This window comes from Mixophyes fleayi, chromosome 6 (assembly GCF_038048845.1).
Source record: "Mixophyes fleayi isolate aMixFle1 chromosome 6, aMixFle1.hap1, whole genome shotgun sequence".
NCBI lineage: Eukaryota > Metazoa > Chordata > Amphibia > Anura > Limnodynastidae > Mixophyes > Mixophyes fleayi.
Window position 1 is genome coordinate 218218218 of NC_134407.1, and position 21157 is coordinate 218239374.

Genomic DNA, 21157 nt, shown 5'->3' on the forward strand with positions numbered 1-21157 from the left:
TAAGTCCAAGTGTGCCTGGTCATGCTAGAAGCCAGTTATCCTATCACTGCCCTTCAGTTGTACGTGTTTGAAATACCTTATGGCCATGATTATATAGCGTAGGCTTGAGGCATTTACTGGAGGATAATCACTTAGATTCTGAAGACTCTCACACACACTGACATTCTCTGTGAGTCTATTGTTTAGCAAAATGACGGTCTAAGCTCATTTATTAGATGAACATGAAGTTTTCGTTTTACACACAAATGCAACCCCAGCTTGTTTCACGTTTCATCATTAAAAAAAAAAATAAATAATAATTTGAACTTATATGTTTCTTGTTTCTCTGACCACTCATTACTAAGTTAATATTTGTTTACAGTAGTAGTACTTGTAATAACAGGACAACAGAGACTGCTCTACCTGTATTACAATAAGAGGACTCGGGGGTCTGAGCCACCTGTATAATAATAGTAATATTAATAATAATGATGATGATGATGATAAAATGACCCACAGGCTGCATTATACTAAGAGAAGTCTACTCCACCTAGATTACAATATTAGGACTATATAGTCTGCCTCACTTGTACTGTAATACTTAATAATTCTGTCCTACCTGTTTTCCACCTTCCCCCCAGTATAATAATCAATATTATTACCTGATGCAAGACACAACAATATCTCCTCTCTGCATCCTCTTATTCAAAGGTCACCCGAACGATAAACACTTCCAGTGTCAGGAATGCAGGGGGCAGAGACCAGGTGGAACGCACAGACCAGAAGTCGGATGGAACGCACAGACCAGAAGTCGGATGGAACGCACAGCCCAGAAGCCGTATGGAACGCACAGACCAGAAGTCGGGTGGAACGCACAGCCCAGAAGCCGTATGGAACGCACAGACCAGAAGTCGGGTGGAACGCACAGACCAGAAGTTAACTGTTTAGTTACCTGAGGGAGAAGTCAGTGTATAAGTCCTCCTATGTAGAAGAAACAGGCTGCAGAGCTCAACTTCATCAGTATATTATACTAGATATATTTAACGACAAATAAATACATAGAATCATACACACACATAGATAATGATATATTATGATTGTACAGAGCTTGGACTCTCTGCCTTTACATTACTGGGGAGAAATGACTCTTGGTGGTCTATGTAGGTACTATATAGATGAATACTATATAAGCACACTATATAGGTGAATATTATATAAAACACACTATATGGGTGAATATTATATAAACACACTATATTTCTACACATACTGTGGCCGGACCTGTCTTTAATGACCCTCTACAGTCAGGACTGCTAGGTAGCCAGCAGAGTGTAGAGCTGAGTTCAACACAGGACAGCCAGGCAGGGCTGGATTAAGGTTAGGGAGGCCCCAGGCTAAGGGTACTGTGAGGGCTTCCCCCCCCCCCCCAGCCATGAGGCCTTCCCCGTGAGCTTACCTCCTTCCGTTGTTCCACTCCCTTTAGCACTTACACAGTGTGCAGAAATCGCCTTACTGAGGAGATCTCGTGAGAGTGAGACTGACTCATAGTCTCACTCTCACGAGATCTCATTAAGGAGATTTCTGCACGCCATTTAAGTCCTACAGTGACAGCAGGCAGCTAACAGCATAACATTTGCTGTTAGCTGCCTGCCATTTTCCTTGAACAGGTGACAGTCGGAGACGGGGGCGGGGACGCCCCCAACCCGATGAATGCCAGCGGGCCCCCCAGCTGGCCGAGTCCCCTGGACTGTAGCCCCTTTAGCCCTATTGTTAATTCAGCTCTGCAGCCAGGGAACAGTTTAGAGTCTATCTGTAGGCCGCAGGATACAGCAGGTAACAGGCATAATGCAGGATCTCGAAAGTAGTATATTGCTCTAAAATTGTCCTTACAAGGACCATTATAGACCTTTGTGTGTTAGGAGCGAAACACCTCAGAACAGGGCGGGATTGGGAACTTAAAGTGTTTCTGGAAATTTTATTGAAAGTGGCCTCATGTAAGTGGGACCAAAATAACTATAGTCAGGGCCAACACAAAGTAGGTGGGGTTAGTACACCTTTAGTCATACTTACAGCAGTGGTAACCTGGGACAACACCTGAGATGGAGATAACAGAACAGGTACTACGGTGGTACACGTGCCGCAGAGATGCTTGATAAATAGGCTTCCACTTGCAAAAGTAATCTTTCCGCTGGCAGAGGCTACCGCTGGTAATAGCAGCAATATTGCCAGTAGTAACCCTTTGAAACAAGAAAAAGCCCTATTGGTTTTCGCCCTTTAATAAATGAGTCCCCCAGTGCATGCAAAATCTCCAATAAAGAATACCTGACCAGCAGTAGGGAAGAAGTGGAAGGTGTAAAAGTTGTGGTGCAAGTGTGTTCTGTTGGGCGAAGGGACAAAAAGGGGGGACAGATGGGTTGGGGGGACAAAGGGAGACTGTGACAGTATGGACCGTCTATGCCACCCTGTCTGTTGTTGCTGGGAACTGTCTGGGCTTATTTCGTTCCCTTTCGTTATTCCGAATATGCCCCTCCTGCCGCAGTAGGAGGAGTCTGCTGCCACTACTGGGCTCCTTTATGGCTCCCAGAACCACGTTCCATCTGGGTAACTGTCGCTGCTAGTGTACTCCCGTGCTGGTACACTTGGGCTGGTACCCCTGACCACTTACTATGGATCAGGGTGCTCTGGATGAATCCCCCTGGTCTATCACACTGGCTAGCTGCTGGGTAGCGGCAGAGCGATGGTACTGGAGAGCTGGGTCCAACCTCAGAAACAACAGGAGGAAGGATGAGATTTAGGCTCTAATCTGTAGGTCACAGGATTACAGCAATATTGAAGTTGTAAAGCAGGGTCTTGAAGCAGAGTGATGTTTATTGCTCAGGTGCCCTGACAAGGACAGTTCCACTGATTAAAGGTATCAGTGGTCAGATCAGATGTAACATCAGAATGATACATTTCAGTGTACAGAACGGTGCTTTTTATACAGATTTGGACTCAGTCTATTTTTTGAATTATTATCTGACAGCCGGAATACACACTTTCTATTTGCCGGCTAATCCCATCAAGTGCCAGAGGCATTGTTAACACAGCTCTCTGGAGGATAATTGGATCTCTGTGGAGACCTCATACTGTTTAACACCTTGGAGGCTGTAATAAGTGATTTGTCCACCATCATATTCGGACAATGATACATCCATCATATATATCAAGAGACAACATTATCTCGTGCTGCAGAAGTATTTCATTATTGGGTGAGATCTCCCCTTATAATCTGTGCACATAAATACGTTGATTGAATCACATACCTTATATTGGGGCTATAAGGTGTACTGGCCAGACACCTATTCCTGCTATACTACATAGAGACATTTTATTATCTAGCACATATACATAGTCATTTTTAGTGTCATTAATGCTATGTATTGTTGTTATATGTATTTTATCATTGTATTGCATCTGGTATACATGTGAGACCCACCTTTATTATTTTTTATTGAGTTTTAATAAATTTATTTTTCCTCATTGGACACACCCTGTACCTTTGTTTGTTTAATATTTTTAGAATTAGGATGTAACCTGTTTACCAAAACATAGATTTACATGCATTGCAAAGCTAACAATATTTACACTTATCTGTGATATCTTAAAAACCCTGCTGTGATTTTCTGCATCTTATTTCATAGGCAAGAAGTCTACTAGCAAGTCAAAAGGTCTAATTGACATGAATCCTTTCTTCAGACAGTCGCAGAATACACATTCCCAAAGAAAGGTACAAACCCCAAACAAGTAATTTCCCCACATTACAATACACAAAAGACTTTCTATACAAAGGCTCAGTGTATCAGATATATCAGAAATAAGGCATTTCCTAATTTTCTCCCCTGGTCTCATAAATAAACATTTACTATATCAAAATATACACAATATCAAAAATAAGTGCATTGGCAATTATATAAATAAGCACCCTGCGCTTTCTCCTTTAAATAAATTTATACCATAAGTCAGCGGTTCCCAAAGTGTGCGCCGCGGCTCCCAGGGGTGCCGCGGGCCAGCCATAGAAAAAAAGAAAGAACACAGAAACTTATCAATCCGTCGGGCGCCAGGACCCAGCAGACTCTTCTCTCCCGCAGCTGTCACTGAATATCGACGTCAGTGACAGCGGGAGAGAGGAGGCTGCTGGGTCCCGGCGTCCGATGGATTAGTAAGTTTCTGTGTTCTTTCTTTTTTTTCTATGGCTGGCCTGCGGCAGAGGAGAGGGATCGTGACAGCGGGGTAACATGGGGACCCTGACGTGATTATGTGATCACTTTGGGGATGCCCACTGCAGAAATACATTCTAATGAATATGGAACGGATTGTGGAGTCAGTGTATAAGGGTTGTTAAGTCTCTCTAGAGTCAACCCTGGCTCCAGGTGAGTAGCCGCATATAGCGGCATGTGGACACCATTTTACAAATGTTTAATACTCATGTGCGCTTCACATAAAAAGGTGCTCTCCGTCCTAAGGAAGTTTCCCGCATGTACTTTAGAATGGCTGCTGGAAAGGGATATTTTCCATTTTCTGAACCCGGCAGGAGGCCTGGAGTCGCATGGACTCCAAATCCAAACTATCACATGTAACATGTGGAATAAGGAACCTAAGTGGATGGCCCCTTGTACCATCCTCATCAACAATTTCTATTGCCAACAATAAAAGCATATTTTATTTCAGGTATATTATTTAGCTCACTTAAAGAAACTAAACAAAGACATACATAACAATACATGTATAGTCACATAGCCGTTCAACTTCTTTTTTCAATAACCACTGAACCAAGAGCTGAAGGGGGGACACAGCGTGAGAGGGGCAGTGGAGGGGGACACAGTGTGAGAGGGGCAGAGGAGGAGGACATCGTGTGAGAGGGCAGTGGAGGGGGACACAGCGTGAGAGGGGCAGTGGAGGGGGACACAGCGTGAGAGGGGCAGTGGAGGGGGACACAGCGTGTGAGAGGGCAGAGGAGGGGGACATCGTGTGAGAGGGCAGTGGAGGGGGACACAGCGTGAGAGGGGCAGTGGAGGGGGACACAGCGTGAGAGGGGCAGAGGAGGAGGGCAGCGTGTGAGAGGGCAGAGGAGGGGGACACCGTGTGAGAGGGCAGAGGAGGGGGACAGCGTGAGAGAGGGCAGAGGAGGGGGACAGCGTGAGAGAGGGCAGAGGAGGGGGACAGCGTGAGAGAGGGCAGAGGGTGGACAGCGTGAGAGAGGGCAGAGGGTGGACAGCGTGAGAGAGGGAAGAGGAGGGGGACAGCGTGAGAGAGGGCCGAGGAGGGGGGACAGGGTGAGAGAGGGCAGAGGAGGGGGGACAGGGTGAGAGAGGACAGAGGAGGGGGGACATCCTGAGAGAGGGCAGAGGAGGGGGGACATCGTGAGAGAGAGCAGAGGAGGGGGGACAGCGTGACAGGGGGCAGTGTGAGAGAGGGCAGTTTGTCTGGATGCAGAGGGGGCAGAGTGTCTGGATGCAGAGGGGGCATTTTTTCATACAACCAAATAAGTTTTTCTGTCCTGACCTAAATACTTATTACAATTTTTGGATCCAACTACTTCTAAAACAGGACTGCTTAATAATTATTTTGGAGGGGTGCCTTGAAAAAATTTGGAGACTCTAAGGGTGCCGCGAACTGTAAAAGTTTGGGAACCACTGCCATAAGTTATTTATAAGTGATCTAGTCACACAGACATACAGACAAAGAGGGAAAAATAAAGGGCCAGGCACCCATAATTTAGGGACAAACAACAATTGGGATGACCTGTAGAGAGAAACACACATGGGGAGAGAGACACATACACAAAGGGAGGGACAGGCACATACACAAAGGTGAGAACAGGCACACACAAAAGGGGGACAGAGAAAGAAAGGAAAACCTACTTAAAATGAATGCCTTCTTTCTTGTGCTGGAACGGTGCTGTGCAAAGGGGACACACATATCAATAGGCAGGGCCGCCTGTCTAAATGGCCACATAAAGCAATAGGCAGTGTGCAGTCCAGCCTACAAAGATTCTGGCCCAAATGATTACATTTGAGACCGGGCCAGCCCACCCTGCCCAAAGCGGCCCCAAAATGTTATGGGTGCCATCGGCCTACGAGACATCTTCCGGTATAGTCTATGGCCAATCAGCCCCTGCCTCAGAAGTACAAGTTAGAGTACAAGGGAGCAATACCAAAAGTAAAGAGATAAGTCTGGTAAATTCCAGTGTTTTCATTCTGAGCTGTGCTAAGCTCACAGCTTCACAGTCTAGCATTTTAAAAAAGGCCTTAAATTTGCTCCAGAAAAGGGACTGAACAAGTTCAACACATTTATAGATATTCATAAATTCATTAGAAGACTTACTGTTAAGAAGTTCTTCACAGATCCTTCCAGGTCTGCAACCTCTAACACCAACCATCCTCAGACCAATCAATTGAAACACATTGATCTAAAGAATCAGTCTACATTCTATCCCAGGTACGGTGAAGGTCCTTTTATCAATACATTTGAAAAATTAGTTGCAAAGGATCTAGAAGAACTAAAAATCCGCAAAGCCACCAAGAGCGCTAACATTACCAAACCAGGGAGACTGGCCATTAAAGAACTTGTGAGCAATTCAGACATCATCATACAGCCGGCTGATAAGGGGGTTGGGATAGCTATCTTTAATAAAGCTGATTATCTATCTGAGCTAGAGGGGCAGTTGAAAGATGTGACCACATATGAGCCTCTGCCGGGAGACCCCAATACCCATTACCAGAAGGAGCCAGAAGAACTTCTTAGCAGGGCTGCACTTAAAGGAATCCTCAATAATAACGAGTATGAATTCCTTTCCGCCAAATGCCCTAGGCTCCCGGTCATTTACCAAATGCCTAATATTCATAAAACACTGATCAATCCACCAGGTCGACCCATAGTTTCTGGATTTGGGTCCCTAACTACGAGAACTTGACCAGGTACATACATTTTTTTTGCAGCCATTAGTCTTACAGCAGAAAAGCTATTTAAGAGATACTGGTCACCTATTAGAGATACTAAGTGACATTAAATGGGAACCTCCATTATTTCCTGTTAACTTGTAATGTGGCCCCTCTTTATACTATAATTGAGCACCAAGCCAGATGTGAACATACCGAGGCCATTCTAGATACCCAATCTCACCTTCCATCAGCACAGATAGATTTTCTTGTAAATAGTATTTATTTTGTCTTAAATTACAACTATATTTGGTCCATTGGGAGTTACTACAGGCAGGTTCGCGGGACTGCTATGGGTGCGAAACTTGCTCTCATTACCGCGAACCTGTTTGTAGCCCACTGGGAGGAGCTGAACATCTGGAATAACAATCCTTTCTCTGCCCACATTCTTAAGTGGTGCCGTTATATAGACGATTTTAGTATCTGGATGGGAAGCCGTACCGCACTCGAGCAGTTCATTATGCCTATCAACAGCAATAACCTCAACATTGTGTTCACCTGTAACATCAGTGACAATAGAGTCGAAATCCTCGACCTTGAAATCTTCATTATGAATGGCCATCTTACAACAAAAAAAACTTCTTTAAGTACGTAGACTGCAATTGTTTTATCCCCACCTCAAGCAGCCATCATGCTAATTGGTAAAACAATATTCCTAAAGTCCAATACACTAGGTTGAGATGTAACTGTTCGCATCTGTCTCATTATGACGAACAAGCTATTATTCTGTAAAATAGGTTTCTTGAAAAAAACTACAACAATGAGATCGTAGAAAAAGCCTATTTGGAACTGAGGAAAACTGTGAGAGATAAACTCATAAGAAAGAGCAGAGATCAGGGTGAGGGTCATAATGTGGAAGTAGAATCAGTACTTCCTTTTATCACTACATACAACATGGATTCTATGAAGATAGAATCCATCAATAAAAAACATTGGAATATATTATTAGGGGACAATTAACTTAATAAGATCCTTCCTTCAAGACCAAGATTTGTGTACAGAAAATCTGGGAATCTGAAATCCAGACTAGTAAATAGCACAATTCCCTCTGGAAAAGCAGATAAGGAAGGTACGTGGCTAAATGAAAGAACAGCCGGATACTATTATTGCAATAGGTGCTCAGCCTGGAAAACTAGCATGGTACAGTTACCAAAGCAATGACATCCTTTACCTCAACTGTAACCGGGGAGGTTTTTGAGATCAAAAAAGACTTACCTGTGGTACAGTGGGTCTAGTATATTTGTTGGAATGCCCATGCAGCAAACAGAATGTGGGGAGGACGATTAGGAAGCTATCTACCAGGATTGCGGAGCACCAAAGAAATATCAGGAACCAGCTAAAATCACACAACATTTTTCAAGATTTTTATTATCATTATTATCATTTATTTGTTAGGCGCCACAAGGTATCCGCAGCGCCGCACACAGTACTAACAGTAGACTATACAGGGTGAAACCATACAGAACAATGAACAAAAAGTACCAATACTTCAGAAACTCCGGCTAGTCATATGCAGTAAAGACGGAGCGGAAGAACAGGAATGGAGACAGAAGGGGGCCCTGCTCATACGAGCTTACATCCTAAGGGAGGGTAAACAGACCAGGCACAATAGGAGCCAGTTGAGGCAAGAGAAGAGAAGGGAGACGAGCAAAGGGAGGAGATGGGGGTTAAGTAGATGGTTGGTACGCTTTGAGGAAGATTGAGTGCACGTTTGAAGGAGCACAGAGTAGGAGAGAGACGGATGGAACGAGGGAGGTCGTTCCAGAGAAGGGGGGCTGCACAGGAAAAGTCTTGGATCCAACTCTGCTCAAATTCATTGGTATACACAAGTTGACTAAATCATGGCGAGGGGGAGACTACATAAGATTCATCTCACAAGAAGAGGCTAGGTATATACATCCTTAAAACCCTTACACCAAGGGGCCTCAATATAAATTTCGACTTAAACACTTTCTCATAATGTTTTCCTACAGCAAACAAGTCAGCTGTCTGCTCCATCAGCCCACTTACTAAAATTATTTTTTTCCCCAATAAATTAGCCAGTTATCATTCATTATTATAATACCGATCTGAATTACATATGTTACATTATGGACACTCATCACTAAGATATCAGCAGAAGATTATATATATATATACACATATATATATATATATATATATATATATATATATATACACAAGTTAACCCGTGCATGATACTCATGCATTCTAGTCAAATCAAGCTACTTAAGGTGTTAAAAAGGTTCTTGTCATGCATTTGGGCCATAGCCCAGGCCTCCTCAGGGGAAGAGCGTTACTTCCCGACGTAAGCGCCCTTTTTAACGTGGTTTTGTCCACATGTCACCACCTCATCATTCTTCTCCATCACCTCATCCTTCATTTTCATCGCCACATCTATCCAGATGTCTATCCAGACACAGGGATCTCTCTCAGCGGTCCTGAGTATCACACTCCTCTCACTCTGTCACCCCCCGGCAACCACCAACCACTCCCCACTGTCACCCCCGGCAATCACCAACCACTCCCAACTGTCACTTCTCCTTCAAGCAATATATATATATATATATATATATATTTTAAATCTTTATAAACACTTTTAACAATTAACAAATTAAATTAACAAATTAAAAACATCTTAGTATACCAAATTTCTGCCCTTTCTGAATTTTTTTTTCCACACACACACTAAGAATTTAGTAGGTCAGTGTATAACTCCGCCCAGCAGGTGGCGCTGCAGCTTGGTATTACACACACACACACACACACACACACACACACACACACACAGACTAACACATGCCACTAAGCATTTATATTATAGATATATATATATATCTATATATACGTATATATATATATATATATATATATATATATATATATATATATACACACACACACACACACACACACACACAGAGATGTACACCAAACATTGCAGCTTCTTTAGTTATCTTAGTATGTAATATTTCTTAATACAGTGGCCATTCATTACATTGGATAACCGATTTTATTATACAATGTTGCACTATCAACATTTTTATTGAGATATTCAGCCAAAGTTCTTGTGGGCTGCCTTTCTATTTGACTTACTCTGACCAATGAGAGACTAGAAGGCAGCTCCCCCTTCTCTGCCACTCATGGAAAGTGCACCAATCAAGGTGGAGATATGCTAATTGTCTTTTTTTTACTATATCTGGAGACAGAAAAGCCCAGCATTGACAATTGCTGTATTTATCCGAGGAAGCCCTTTTTAGGGTGAAACGCATTGGTTATATTGTTAGTTCATTATGGACATTATTTGTACATCAGCAGTAGCAAGAACTTTCACTTAGTGAGTGTCAGACGTCGTCTCCGCTGATCTCCTGTCAGACGGGGAACGGACGTCTGACCTGCTGTCAGGCGGCTCCGGGAGTCCACGCACTTCCGGATCTTCGGGCGCATGCGCCCTGTTTCCCGTCCCGTTGCCTAGCCGCTGTCTCCACCCGGACCGCCTCCTCCAGACCGCCAATCAGGTCATCCTAACCCCTATTTAAACCTGTCTCTGGCGCCATTATGGTGCCAGAGTAACAGGTTCACTACCAGTGTTCCTGGCTTCCGTGCTTCTATATCCTTCTGAGTATCCTGCTATTGCTGATTACCTGTCGCGACCCCGGCTAGACGACCATTCTATTTATCTGTGTGACCCATATTGTTCTGTGACCTCGGCTTGGCAACTATTCCTTTGGATTACCCTTGGTACCTGATATTTCTGATTGTTGTGACCCGGACCGTCTGACCCTTCTACACTACACTGGTGACTGACTGATAGGACCGCGACCTGCGTGCCCTGTGCAGCGAAGTCCAAACCTCCTTGCGGGGGTCCCTGGTGAACACCAGGGGCACGTTAGACTCCGCGCCTGTTAGATCAGTAGTGCTAATACCGGTGTTTGCTCCACTTCAAGCATCCATAGGCCTACGGCCTGACAGTGAGACGGCAGACTTCCACCAGACGTATGCGCATGTGCACTTTTTTAACATACCCAGCCGGGAAATTTCACAAATATCACTAAGAAAAGGACGGCGCTGCAGTCTCTACCAAAAGGAAGGATCTGAGGACCGGGAATTCGGGAAATCCACCGATTAAGAAGAGGGGTAAGTCAGTCTACCCACTTCCCAGACCGCTGTGTACTGCCGTATACCTCTTATTTCTACAACCCATTCTGAGTTGAGATTCGGACTCTATTCAGTCATCCAAGGACATTTATTGCAACTTGCCATGGTTTAAGCTGAGAACCTTTTGCCTTGGTTATCCATAGGATGATCCTTGGACTATTAGCATATTAGAATATTTTGGGCGTGTTTAAAATAGTTCTTCCCTTGGAATTTTCCATCCCTATCCAATTAGCTGGTGTTTTTTTTCCTATGTGCAAACAACGGATGTGTATTTATTTTATTTTTATTCATGCTGTTTTGTGCTGCTAGTTCACATTTTTAACAATTGGTTTTAGAGTAATCACTCTTCATTAATTGTTTGTGCATTGTATACAAATAATTTGCACGTTGTATCTATAAAATTCTAAATTCTTTATTAGATTTAATTTAAAATAAAAATTATTCCCTACTGATATAGTGAAATATTTATAACTAATAAGTGATAATTAATGTGTAAAGGTGAATTAAAATAGCAAGTTTGCTATGCCTCGCTATTTTGTATAATTCAATTGTTTCTGAGATTGTATCAATTACTATTGTTTACTCATATATAATAATATGAATCACTCCATTACAAGCTAACTTGATGGATATAATAGATTTTATCCAAATCTATTTTTAGTACGATTGGTCTCCAAATTGTAATAATCATTATGGATTCTCCAGATTCTTCTATTATAACGGCTCCCATCCTAATAGTCCAATGTCAGTACTCAGTACGCCCTGAATGGGATATCCTATATAACAAAAATAACTGCCATTTAGTCTCAGTCACACAGGACGCCCAACCATACATACGCTAACATACAGATCTTTATAAGGATTAGCGCTAACAATGATTGTTATTATTTAAGTCCTTGAAAAAGCGAGTAGCGAAATGCGTGTTGGCGTTCGCCTCGCTACGGAATTTATTCACTCCACCAAGAATCACTAACTTAAATAAGAACAATCATTGTTAGCGCTAATCCTTATAAAGATCTGTATGTTAGCGTATGTATGCATTAAATATTAAGAATGGCATTGACCGTAAGGTTGAGAGTATATTTAAGTCTATCTTCATGGACCTCACTGCAACCCAATTTAGCCTCTGCATGGGTTATTAAAGCCATGAAGTGGTGGTCAGAACAGCTATCAGTAGTGCAAGTCGAGTCTCGCTCTGGTCTTCTCTTAGCTGCTGTCATGGTTACAGCCAGAACGTCATTTCTGGTTCGACTGGCCTCAGGGCTTTCTCAATCAGTGCCGCGTTCCGACATCTGTGGCAGTCTGCACGTGCGCAAATAACATATTATTTAGGCATCTTCTAGGGGCTAATTATCCACGTTAGGAGCCAGACTTCTGACTGGCCAGTTTTTGTATTTAAGGCAGGAAAGGCTCAACCTCCCATCAAGAGAGCAACGTTGGCCAACAATCCCGACAACCTATATGCTGCACATTTTGCAGACCACCTTTTATTCCTGTGGATACTCTACATTATTGACCTGATTCCTGTTGTGACCTTTGGCTTGTTTTTTTGACCCTGCTGGAATGCCGACTGCCCTTGACCTCTGTCTATTGAAATACCCGTTTGCAAACTGACCTGACCTCTGGCCAGTCCCTCGGCTACTCTGTTTACTACTGACCCACGAACTTTGGACTGTCCATGGTATCTGCCTCCTGTATTCCGGTTGCCCTCTACCCCATGGGTACCATTGATAAACTTCTACTATTCTAGAGTGAAGTCCTGGGGTACCTCCGAACATAATCAGTTCTGCGGGAAAGGTGGCTGTTAGAGATGAAGACCTCTATCCTGACTTGTTCTAAAAGTTTATCATAGTAGCCATTAGCCCTAACAATCAGAAGGTTTGATTGCTGCCAGACTGGACAATGAATTGCTGCATTTGGTGGAGCACATTCATGGAGCCACAGAGTACTTTAGGGATTCGGCTCTAGATACTGGACTTTTTAGTTAAGAATTTCATCTTCAGCAGTTTTGTTTCATCAAACCTCTGGCATAAAATCTTAAGAAGTGGATGTGAATTCTAAGCGGACTCTAGAGTTCCTACCATTCTTTGGAGGTGTCTAATGTGGGCCCAAGTTGGATAAAATTATAAGCCAAGCTACAGGGGGAAAGAGAGCTTTTCTTGCTGTTAACGCTCCAAAAAATAAAGGCCCAGGTTTTACTTCTTTTATTTCTCAATGGAGACAACTGCAGGGTAAAAGAGGAGTCAGTATCTCAGAAGGCAATCTTTTGCCCTTAATGAGGTATACAGAGGGGGAGACAGGCTTTGGCAACTACACGCCCAGCAGCCAGGTCTACAGCCAAGCCATCAGCATAATGGGCATTCTACGTACCTACAATCTAGGTGGGGGCCCATCTACTCCTCTTTCAGGACCAGTGGTTAAATTTCATTAGATGCCTGGGTGAGATGGATTGTGGCTTGGGGATATATTATAGATTTCCTCAGATTCCCCACCCAGGAGATTCTTCACCACGGGGCTTCCCACGGACCAGACAAAATGTCTTGCTCTGCAAACCTCTTCTTGGTTAATAAACCAGACGGTTCATTCAGGACAATTTTGAACGTGAAAATTCAGATTGACAGATTAAAGATGGAGTCCTTGAGAGCAGTTAAAAGCTGAATCAACACCCACGCTTCAGGACCATGTGCAGGAGACGGCACAGACTAGAATCCCAATGGCGTATTCTCAATTCCAAAAAGTCCAAATTAACACAGTCACAGCATGATGTTTTTGGATGTTCTCTGCCAAACCTAGAAGCAAAAGATGTCCTTCCCATTGGACAAGATTCTGTCCTTGCAGAGTATAGTAAAGAGTCTCTGTTGGCTCACACACAGACTTCTGTACATATCTGCATAACAGTAATGGGCAAGATGGTCTTGACCTTCGAGACTGTCCTGTTTGCTCAGTTTCATGCTGGAGAGTTCCAGCTAGAACTCATCTCGACATGGAACAAATCTCACCATTGCTTATCATGTCAGGTAGTACGCCTTTCCCTAAGAGTGCGTCACTCACTCCTTTGGTGGCTGCGGAGGGAAAACCTCAGCAAGGGTTGTCAGTCATCCATTTGGTAGTGGTCTCTGGTGACTACAGATGTTACTCTTCACGTCCACTTTCACGGTCTTTGGACTCCGGAAGAGTCAAGACCCTCGACAAACATTTTCTAATTGAGAGCAGTGTTCTGAATTCTAGTTAGAGATGAACATTTGTTGCAGGGAATGCCAGTGAAGATAAAGTCAGACAATGCTATAAACACCATTCATGACAGTACAATTTTTCTGTTGTTTATTCCTTTTTATTTTACAAGAAACTATTCTAAAATATCTTTCTATTTTTTTTTTTTTAATTGTTTTGCATCTTAAGCATGTGTGTATAGGTTAGAGAATTTAGATTATAAGCTCCAATGGAGCATGGACTGATGTGAGCGAGTTTTCTGTACAGCGCTGCGGAATTAGTGGAACTATATTTAATGATTATGAATTTTCCATATTAAATAACACTTAATAAATTTATGTCTCTGTGTTCTTATAAATTCAAACGTCAGACTTAGCTTAGAATTAGAATGCTACATAGTTGAAACAGAGATCATTTGGTTTATAAGAACTCTGATTAAAGCAAGTTGTGAGAGATTAGATAAAGGGAGAATTGAGGGCCTCCTGAGTAAGAGTGTTAGCTCTTCAAACCAAACCTTGGTGGTGGCATGATTGGTAAGGCAAAGTTAGTGTGTGAGATGGACCGGAAGAGTTTTAATCATTTCTAAACAAACCAGGTGGTTGTTTTGACTAAACCCTTGTCACACACCTGTCAATCAGACTCGGGCCAGTGCTGGATCGCGACACCCTACTTGTGGTGGTTTTCCATAAGCACTGTCTAGTAGAGTGTATATAAACCTTTGCTCTCCTGTAATCTTTCATGGGGCTGTCATTCATTATCCACGTGGCCAACTGTAGAGAGAGAAACGGCCCAACTACCAACCATGGCAGAAGAGGTAAATGCTATATATACTTTAATAGAGTTGTATAGGAAATGTTTACATATAGAATAGGGGTTGTAAAACAGACCCCTTGTATATTTTTCACAATTAACCCCTAAAAAGCAACCATAGTAAAAATAGTTGGGAGTTCCACTTACCTTTTTATTGCAGTCTCTGTCAAAACACAGAAATGCACAATAATTAAAAAGACATCTAGTAAACATGACAAATTCAGCAGCTGTTTCCATGTGTCAGGAGGATTGTTCAGGACCCAGAGCCCCATCACTGTCATCAGAAAATCCTGGACCTCAGCAACAAGATCTTTCAGCCAGTAACTGGAAGGGTGACTGCTGGGAATGGGACATTATACATTTAATTCAGGATATGTGTCTGAATGTTGACTGTATCATCGAGTGTGTCAGGTTCCTAGAAGTATTTAGGACACAAAAGGTAGGATATTTTGATAGAGAATCATCAGACCCTCTTATCACTGGTTAAGAGGACACCAGAGAGTAGCTTTGAGGCCCACCTAGTACACACATCATCTGATCGCATATAAACTATGTATTTAGTCACTGTGGGCCTGATTCAGAGTGGAACCCAAGTATAACTTCTGTATTAAAAAGCCACATGCAAATGTAGTTATATGTACAGTGTATACAGCGTTCAAGATGCGTCCAGGTCTGAATGAGTTGCATATACTCCCGGTTGACAACAGACACATGGCTCAGACACTTCCATCCAACTTGCGAACAATGCCCAAAAACCTTTTACTTTATGTTATGTATGCAATTGATATGAAGCATAACATAGACTTGAATAACCTAGCTAATACAGCAGAAAAAAAGTTCCCCACATGTGCAATTTTTTCCTCTGTGCTACAACACACTGGCAAATACTAATATATGGCCGAGCGCCTACTAAAGTCTCAATAAGTGTCTGTGAATCAATCGTTCCAGACTGAATCCATACGCAATTGCTCAAAAACGCCCCTACTGTACATTGCCTGTGTCAGAACACTGCTCCCCTCCCAGTCACAGTAGTGCCAAAAAGTAGCAGTACGAAAAAATGCAAAGATATGCTACACAATCAGCCGATTACAATGATATTCTACTGTATTATCTCAATCAATGAAACCAGACATTATTAAAGTGTTATTTTATTGTTTTGTGGGTTATTTAGGGTGAATTTAATATTAAGGTAGAAAATGTAGAGAGAGAAGGAGACGTACACTCAGTGGCCACTTTTATTAGGTACATCTGATTGTTAATGCAAATATCTAATTGGCCAATCATGTGGAAGCAACTTAATACATCAAAGCATGCAGACATGGTCAAAAGGTTCAGTATGAACACCAGAAGAAATTTGATCTAAGTGACTTTGACCGTGGAATGATTGTTGGTGCCAGTCGAGGTTGTTTGAGTATCGCAGAAACTGCTGATCTCTTGGAATTTTTCATAGACAACAGTCTCTAGTGTTTACATAGAACTCCCCCTTGCTGCTAAGACACCCCCCAAACTTGTGAAATGTATGAGAATTATCACACCTCAAAAAGATGGAGAAGAAACATTTGGGAGGAGTTAAAGTGATTATGGGTAAGACAAAAAAATAATTGCATCTATGCTGAAAAATGAGCTCTGCAAGCTGATTTACTAGCACTATCGTCATCACCAACATTTACAGTACATCCAGAAAGTATTCACAGTGCTTCACTTTTCCCACATTTTGTTATGTTAGTCTTATTCCAAAATGGAATAAATTCCTTTTTTCCCCTCAAAATTCTACACACAATACCCCATAATGACAATGTGAAAAAAGTTTGAGATTTATGCAAATTTATTAAAAATAAAAAAACTAAGAAATCACATGTACATAAGTATTCACTAGAGATGGTCACTGACCCCCGTGTTTTGGTTTTGGATTCGGTTTTGGATCTGGATTACCGTCGTGTTTTGGTTTTGGTTTTGCAAAACCGCCATTGCGTGTTTTGGTTTTGGTTTTGTTTTGCTATTTTTTTGGAAAATCCATGTTTTTGGGCCTAAATTAACCCAATTTAGTGCTCCAACTGTTTTAGAGACAAGTAATCTAATTGTTGAGGTAATAAATCATCCAAAAAAACAGTTTAATTCTTCGTTGGTAGGCCTTCATTTATTCTACACACAAAACAGATTGTCTTCCTCTCCATCTATGCATATTGGCAATGCAGCCATCGTCTTTGAATGTATATTACACCCTACACTTATAGTTAAATATGTAAAGAAATGGAAAAAGCCAGTTTGGTTTCTGTCTCTCAAGGCCCCCCTCCACTTGTATAAAATACCAAAAAATTCAGCCATTATAGACTGTACAATATTAATTGACATAGAGAAAGCCAGTTTGGTTTCTGTCTCTCTAGGCCCCCCTCCACTTGTATAAAATACCCAAAAATTCAGCCATTATAGACTGTACAATATTATGAAAAATGGACAAAGCCAGTTTAGGGTCACTCTGTCTATGACACCCTACCCTTAAGGATAAATTGCCCTAACAGCAGCCTTTCAAGATGGTATGTGATATGGAAATGCCACAAGTCCCTTTCCTCTTTGGGGGTAGATTGCACCCTACACTTACATAGAAAGTTTTAAAAAGATGTTATCGGCATCATCTTCAGCTTAATCCTCACCCTCATCAGTGTGTACGTCATCATCACAGACTATCAATTCATCGCCGCTTGAATCCGCCATTAGAGAACAGTCAGTGCTTGGATGTCTTGGATGGTGAAGGCCTTCCTCGTGGAAGATGTAGTTCATTTTTATAAACATCATTTTCTCCACATTTTTGGGAAGTAACCTTCTACGGCGATCACTGACTAAGTTCCCTGCTGTGCTGAACACTCGTTCAGAGTACAGACTGGAGGGTGGGCAGCTTAGGTATTGCAAAGCAAGTTTGTACATGGGTTTCCAAATGGCCTGCTTTTCTTCCCAGTAAGGAAAGGGACTGTCTGACATTTCCATATCAACTACCTCTTGAAAGTAATCCTCCACCATCCTTTGCATGTTTATACTCATATTGGATGGAGTTATGGGCAAAGTGACACATTTTTTTGAAAAATCCTTCAAACCAGCCCAGATGTTAAATTGTTCTGGTCTGCCCCCTGTGTCTTCCCTGCTTCTTTTTTGGAAATTTAATTTTTTACGAGCAACAGCTTGAGAAAGTGAAGGAGGACACGTCGTCAAGCCGAGGGTCAGTTCAGCGGCCAACTTGCTGAGCAATAGCTCCTTGCAAAAGTTCACATCTCGCTCATTTACAAGTAAAGACTCAATGTAGGTTTTAAACCTTGGATCAAGCACAGTGGCCAAAACGTACTGATCCGAGTTCAAGATCTTAATAACTCGAGGATCATTGTGAAGCGAATTAAGTACTTGATCGACAAGGCCAACATCCTTTGCTGAATTGCTTGCTTTCAGCTCCTCCTTCATTTTCTCAAGCTGCTTTTCCAATAGTCTAATTAAAGGAATGACTTGGCTCAAACTAGCAGAGTCTGCACTGACCTCACATGTCACAACTTCAAATGGTTTCAGCACCTTGCACAGCACTGAAAGGATTCCCCACTGTGCAAGAGTGAAATACATCCCCCTCCTTTCCCAATGTCATGACTTGTGCAATATGCTTGGATGGCTTTGCGCTGTTCCTCCATCCTCTGAAGCATGTACAGGGTGGAATTCCACCGAGTTACCACCTCTTGCTTAAGTTGGTGGCAGGGCAAGTTAAACTGCTCTTGGAGCTGCTGTAATCTCCTACATGCTGTGGCTGAATGCCTGAAATGGCCTGAAATTTTACGGGCCACCGAAAGCATCTCCTGCACCTCACGGTTATTTCGTAGGAAGCTCTGCACCACCAAGTTGATGGTGTGAGCAGAGCTTCCTACGTGGCACGTAATATGTTGGAAATCACCCAGCTGTAATGCTCGCACTATATTGTTGGCGTTATCTGAAATGACATACCCTGGGGAGAGTCCGAGTGGTATAAGCCATGCATCAATCACATCTCTCAGTTTGCGTAACAAATTGTCAGCCGTATGCCTGTTAGTGAAGCCGGTGATACAAAGAGTGGCCTGCCTGTGACAAATGTTACGTAGTGGTGTACATGCTGCTGCTGTTCCTGCTGGTGAAGGTGAATGACCAACCCAGTGGGCTGTCACAGTCATATAGTCTTTGGTTTGGCCACTTCCACTTGTCCACATATCTGTGGTTAAGTGAACAGTGGGCAGAATGGCATTTTTCAGCGCAATCTCTACATTTTTACACACTTTTTGGTATAGTTGTGGAATAGCTTTACGGGAGAAATGGTGTTGCGATGAAATTCTGTAACGCGGACACAAAACCTCAATTAACTGTGAAAAACCAGCTGCATTTATTGTGGAGATTGGACGCAGATCTAACACTAACATTGCAGCCATGGCGTCTGTAATTCGCTTGGCGACTGGGTGACTGCTGTCATATTTGCTTCCCCTCGCAAATGATTGTTTCACAGTTAATTGCTGAAATGTAGGACTGCTCATTTTATTAACCTGCCTCTGGGATGACGATTCACCCCCAGCAGCAGCAACAGCAGCAGCAGGACTAACGCTTTCTTCAGAGGAATCAATAATAGTGCCGGAGTCATCCAGCCTTAAGTGGGATGCCGGGCTAACTCCGAGCGCTACTGAGGATATTGATGAGGATGGTGTGGTGGGTGTATTTTGTAGCCGTCGGTATGTCGGTGAGCGGAGGGTCTTAGCTGATGAGGGAGTGCTTGTATTCTTTTGGGAAGAACTTTCAGCTTTTCCCAACACTTTGCCATGAACTCTCGTTAAATGGCGTAACATAGACGAGGTTCCAAGATGGTTAAGGTCCCTCCCTCGACTGACTGTGGCTTGACATACACTACAAATGGCTATACAATTGTTGTCTGGATTTGGGTAGAAATAATTCCACACATAAGAAGTGGATTTTTTTGTTTTATGCCCAGGCATGACAATGGCCTTTTTCTTGTCACGTGCCAGAACTGCTGCCACTGGTGCAGGACTTACACAAACAACCTCATCCTCATCAACATCCTCATTAGCGCCCTCGTCGCCTACACAAATCTCCCCCTCATCCTCTTCTAATTCCAAAGTGGCATCCTCAATTTGGGTATCACCGGCTACACTCGGGCTATTAAGGCACCCATCAGCAGAATGCTCACGATTAGACATCCCACTGTTGGATGGACTCTCCACAGGGATTGTTGTCATTTGTGAATCAGAGCAAATATTCTCCTGTAATGCCTCACTGTTATCTTGCAGCTCGGCTTTGACGCGTAACAGTAGTTGTGCACCAATTGTAGGCTGGGTAACTTTTTGGGATCTGCCACTAATAGCCAAAGGTGAAGGCCTCATTCTCTCTTTGCCACTGCGTGTGTAGAATGGCATGCTTGCAATTTTTTTTTATCGTCACTTAACTTTTGCTCAGTTACACTTCTTTTTCGCTTCAATACAGTAAATTTTTTTTTGGTTTTTGTTTTTTGCACTAATTTGAAAACCCTCTGTTGTTTGACATCGCCTTGGCCAGATGACGTACTGGGAACACTAACATCAGGACTGGTGACAGAACCTGGTTGCTCATTCAGATCATTTGTGGACTGCTTTGAATCCATTCTGAGCGCAAACCACTGAGGAGTGCTAAAAATTATTTAGTAGATACTGCTGACAGATATGACTTTTGACAGCCAGAAATATTAATGCACAATTAGGGAGGACACCCCAAAAGCACTGAGGAGTGCTAAAAATTATTTAGTAGATACTGCTGACAGATATGACTTTTGACAGCCAGAAATATTAATGCACAATTAGGGAGGACACCCCAAAAGCACTGAGGAGTGCTAAAAATTATTTAGTAGATACTGCTGACAGATATGACTTTTGACAGCCAGAAATATTTATGCACAATTATGGGGGACACCCCAAAAGCGCTGGGGAGTGCCAAATATGAAGAAAAAATAATAAACCTCTATCCTCCTCTCTGCACTAGCGATT

At 42.6% G+C, this 21157-nt stretch overlaps 2 protein-coding genes across 9 annotated transcripts in view; one reads left to right on the forward strand and one right to left on the reverse strand.

Moving 5' to 3' along the window:
* Nucleotides 1-21157, forward strand: part of LOC142159792 (uncharacterized) — a 143270-nt gene that overhangs the window by 49717 nt on the left and 72396 nt on the right. The window lies entirely within an intron of this gene.
* The window catches only part of LOC142159947 (uncharacterized), a 502572-nt gene that overhangs the window by 14046 nt on the left and 467369 nt on the right, over nt 1-21157 (reverse strand). The window contains exon 1 of one of the 6 annotated variants that reach the window (XM_075214848.1): nt 642-726. The exons of 4 other annotated variants lie outside the window; for them this stretch is intronic. The gene's annotated coding sequence lies outside the window, so the exon portion shown is untranslated. Of the gene's footprint in view, nt 1-641; nt 727-21157 lie in introns of those variants that run through there. One more of the 6 variants, XM_075214849.1, reaches the window with a different exon arrangement.